We start from the raw sequence: 5,221 nt of genomic DNA on the forward strand, positions 1-5,221 counted from the left end.
ACAGAGGCTATTTCTCTCATGTGAAGGATTTTGTCTCATTCAGGTGCTTGTTTATTTTTTTATCACATCAAGCAGGAGGTGAAGTCTGCAGCTCTTCTGTCTGTCAGCTACTACAGCTGCACGTTTCCCTCATTAGCTCATCCTCACGTGTGCAAATCAGTGTGACACATGCTGCTGCAGAGTCTGAGAGACAGAAAAGATGCAGACTCTTTTCCCCTCTTGAAGAAATTTCCTTTTTAGAGTAAATTTGAGCCTAAAATGAGTAAAGAATAAATAGTTAAAAGATATTTCCGTCACGCCGGTCCCTCATGGCCATTTCACCCCCACTGTCAAAGTTTTATCCCTTTATAATGCGAGTGTGTGAAAATCATAGCATTTTCCCGCCTTCAGTGAGTCACATGACCAGCTGCACGGAACTCTCAATCAGTGTGACATCATCACCAGCTGCTGCACTGTGTGGAGTGAAATTGACGGAAGTTTTAGAAACAACTCCTCATGGATGCCACAATTTTGACCAGATCTCTGTAAAAAAAAATAGATTTTTGTAGGAAATTTTGTCAGGAATCCATCCATGTCATTTTCAAAGCTGTAGGAATTCTACTTTTTTGTCCAGAGGCCCAAATGCCACAGCTTGCGTGGAGCTGGATCGTGCTTTACCATTAATTCTAATAGGGGGGAGCTGAGAGGGCTTCTTAAGGGTTCACTGACTCTGAGGGCTAGTCATTCAAAAACCGTTTGCGTGATAACAAAATCACGCAGCACTTTTGTAAAGCAGGGTCCACTCTGTCATCTGAGCAAATTTCAAGCCGATACCACTTATGGCTTCAGAGTAGATACATTTTGAAAAGGCCGAAAAATGTGGCCAAATTTAATTTTGAAAGGCAAACTGCCAGGTTCCTGTTCGAGATGGGTCTGTCGCAATTAGATGAACATTTTGACGTTGGTTTGATCTCTACTGACCATTAAAGCTGTTTAAGTGTGATTTAATTTGCCTAGGTGGCGCTAGAAAGCAAATGATGGGATGTTGGGGGTCAGTTGCGAGGTGAGATTTTGAGCACATTTAGAGGGTCAATAAGAGCTCAAAGCGCATGCAAGGCTCTCAGAGGTGATAAGAATGTTGCAGGACAGCTGCACAGGTGTCAGGTGTGTTACCTATCAGCCGGTGCGTCCTCTGAATTCCAACAGGAGGGGAGGGGGCACTGACACAGTCCCCACCTTTAAAAAAAAAAGAGGAAAGTAGTTACTATTGTGCAGCGCTTCTTTCACCAACGCACCTCTGTAACCACCTGTCAAAGGAAGCGGAAGGACCCTCCCTCCTCCTAATGACCCCACAGCTGACGTCTGACCCTGATGTCTTGTTTTGTAAGCGAAGAAAAACTTGCTCTGCAAAGAGCCCATCAAACATCTGCAGATGCAAAAAGGGGGCCGCATGCTTTGTTTTGAGTTTGCAGGACATCCAATACTCACTGCAGGTGCAAATGCATGTTAAAAGAGCTTCAACATTCCTCTTTTTTTTTAAATAAACACCATGAAAGAGCATTTTAACAGGTAAAGTGGTCCACTCTGACAGTCAAAGCAGCGTAAACGTTTGTAGAAGGTGGAAGAACGGCTCCTTTAGGTAAAAAGGTCAGGGTGATTATCCTGAGCTGCTCCTCATTTGTCTTTTCAGAAAATAATTACGGGGAAAATCACCCTCGTCTCCCTAAACACCACGTCTCCTCCCGCCTGAGTCAGCACAGAGCGAGATCAGGAATTCAGCGTGAAAAACACACGTCTCCCCAGAGGAGCAGGGAGCTGCCAGGTGGGAAAGGAGCCTCCAGATCCTCCCTGCTGCTGCTGCTCCTGCAAAGGTGTCAGGGTCTGAACCCAGCACCTGGCTCCATCATGCTTTCATTACTTTCTTTAAGCAGAACGACTGAAGCCTCTATTTTCTAATCTCACCCAACAAATTACTTTATTGTTTCATTTTGAGTGATAAATAATGCAGCGTGGTCGCGGCTGTCACATAGCATCGGTTCGCTCCGAGGATAAGAAGTCACAACCCGTCTCACCTTGGTTATGTGCAACAACCTCCACCGGCATCTCCCCTCCGACATCCTGCGTGTGGCTTCTTGTCGGTTTACCTGCCTGCCGCGCCGCGTTTCCTCAGCAACCACGCAACAAACACGCTAATGACACAGATCATGACAAAAGATAACACCTGAAGACAGGAGGTTTATATAAATCAAGTGTAAACACAAACACAGAGACAAGGTAGCATTTTTACAATCGACACTCACTCCGGAGTTTGTGTAAATACAACAGATAAAATCAGCTGGTATCAAAGTGAGGATCACGTATGAATTTAAGAACAATACATTAACACTTACAGACACGTCAGCAGCTTTAACAGTTAGACAATCACAGAGCTGAAACATTATGACATGTTAAAGTTCACAGTTTGATTAAAAATGACTTTTTTCACATTAAAGAGCTTCATCGAGTTTGGGACAAACACAGGGGAAATGTTAGGGCTCTTAACACTCACTGGAATTCTGCCACAAATGGGAAAAATATTTCTAATCTAAAAGAATTCAAGTTTAATTTTCTGATTTTAATACAGAAAAAAATTAAATCACAGAAAAACAGATCAGCATTTATACACTAACATATACGATCCTTCCTTGCTGCTCATTTTTTCCCATTTAAAGTTATAAAAATATATTTTCCATCTATCTTTTCTTCTTTGGATAAAAGCTAATAATAAAAAAGCTTTTGGATAATTCAAAGAAAAGAACCCTGAAGGCCTCAGTGATGTTATGACATAATAGAGATGGACCAATATGGTTTTTAAGGCCGATATCGATTATCAGTCAAGGAAGCCGATATTCATTTGCAGTAAAAGTGAAAATATTGGCGTCAAAATTTGGGATGATACGAACTCCAACACTTTGTTGAAACGCCTTTCAGCGTACATTTAACAGCTCACAGGCTTAGCAGCTCTTTTATCAAGTTAAATGAAAACTTAAAAAAATAAAAGGTCCCTAAAGTTTGCTACAGTAGTGACTGCAGACGGAGAGGCACAGCTGGATTGGAGTCAAAATAACACAGTTTGAAATTTAATGTCGAATCAGCTGCCAGATTTAAAAAAAGGCAGATGCCGATATGCTTCAAATTTCTAAATATCGATCTGGTTGATGTTTAGCATCTTCACTTTCTGGAATTGGATTGGTTTATTCTGGCAAACATAGACTGTAAAAAAATGGACGTCATCTTGCTTAGCTTGAAGTGAGGTCGCCAGGAAAACTGTTCCCCCTGGTGGCTGGCTGCAGTGTAAGTCAAAATATGCAGCTCTCCAGTCATTCCAGATGGGCTGTGGCCAAACTTGAACAAATTAATACACCTGGTAGAAATGTTTCTCACGTCCGATTTTTGTGGTGATTTGAAGATATCATTTGGCTGTCTTGTATTCAGATCCAATTTTTTCAGAAAAGTTTCGTTTTCAGTAGCTATAAGAGGTTAAAAACGAGGTTTAACGTCATGTTTAATGATGATTGACAGCTGCCGTTTTTGTGTATTTTTTCCAGGGTTGTAAAACATATCGGGAGGTAGAGTCAAGAAATGATTAGACTCTTGAAAGAAAAAAAAAATTATATTATTTTTGTCACTTGGCTCCACTCAGATTCTCCCAGAATCCCTCACAGACTCTGGCTGCCAATGGCTGCACCTGTGACAGGGGAATTTTGGCTGGTACAATGATAAATGGTGAAGCCACGCTGTCCACTCTATATACAGTCTGTGGGCGGCACTGATAGCTGTGTCAGTTATGTAATAATGACACTATAGCAGCGCGACAGTGTACACCGCAAAAAAATCAAATGAAGAAGAAAAACGCGACACAGTAAACAAAGAGAAACAATGGAAGACATCCAGCAATTTGTCTTCTTTGTGATTGGCATGTGGCTGTTTGTTACAAAGAACAATCAGGAAGTGACGATTCTTTCCACCAATCAACAGACTACAGTGTTTTTAGCTCCACCTTCTGGATTGGATCAGTTTAGTCTGGCACCCCAATGAAAGGGCCCAAAAAAATGGTACGGTACAGGTGGGTTGTTTTGGGACCTGTTCCAGAAACGCCACTAAATGCGTGCCGCACTGAGACGAACCAAACTTAACGGATAAGTTCGGTTTATACAGCTTTTACATTGTTTATAGAATAAAGTAGAACAAAATACTCACCCAGAAGGTTTTCCTGATCCAAGCAGTGCTTCGGGAGATATTTAGATCCAAAATCGTGCAGCAAATGTCCGTATAATGGGATCCATCGGGGCATAGACAGCGCTGCTCCTAAAACTGCATTAATCGTCCAAAAACTCATGTTTTTCACCAATATTCCATCATGGTCCGCTCCGGGTTAGTCCTCTGCTGCAGTCTGTGTCACTCCAGACAGCGTTGTGTGGCTGTAATGACCTCTGAACTGACTAAGACTTTGTTTACGTTTGCCCCTACAGCCACACAGCGCTGTCTGGAGTGACACAGACTGCAGCAGAGGACTAACCCGAAGCGGACCATGATGGAATATTGGTGAATAACACGAGTTTTTGGACGATTAATGCAGTTTTAGGAGCGGCCCTGTCTATGCCCGGATGGATCCCATTATACGGACGTCCGCTGCACGATTTTGGATCTAAATATCTCCTGAAGCACTGCTTGGATCAGGAAAGCCTTCTGGGTGAGTATTTTGTTCTGCTTCATTCTATAAACAATGTAAAAGCTGTATAAACCGAAATTATCCTTTAACTGCTTGGTGGAAACAAGGCTAAAGAAGCTAGCTAACCAACCATTTCCTGTGAGTTGTCTTACTTCCAGACTGGTTATTTAAATTTCTGCTTAAACAGGAAGTTAGGAGCAGCCGTAGAAATCTTTCTGAGCGCCAAAGTCTATCTTTCTTTTTCAGTGAATTCTCTATGCTTCAGCATTTTGACCAGGAGTGAGGAGTTTCAAACTGAATCTACATTTTTCAACCCAAATTTGAGCCAACACACTGAAATTCTCTGAAAAGTCTTAAGTTAATCAAGAGCAACATACAACACGTAAACAAATTACTATCTGCTTTTTTTGGTAAACATTTAAAACACCGCTGATAACGACAGTAATTATATTTTAGCATTTTGATTAAAAAGCTTGCATGTACTGTTAATTTTGTGTTGTGGTGGCAAACATTTTACACTGAGCTGTGGTT

Source organism: Halichoeres trimaculatus, unplaced genomic scaffold (assembly GCF_033239565.1).
Source record: "Halichoeres trimaculatus isolate MK-OKI-2021-1 unplaced genomic scaffold, fHalTri1.1 fHalTri1_scaffold_17, whole genome shotgun sequence".
Taxonomy (NCBI): Eukaryota; Metazoa; Chordata; class Actinopteri; order Labriformes; family Labridae; genus Halichoeres; species Halichoeres trimaculatus.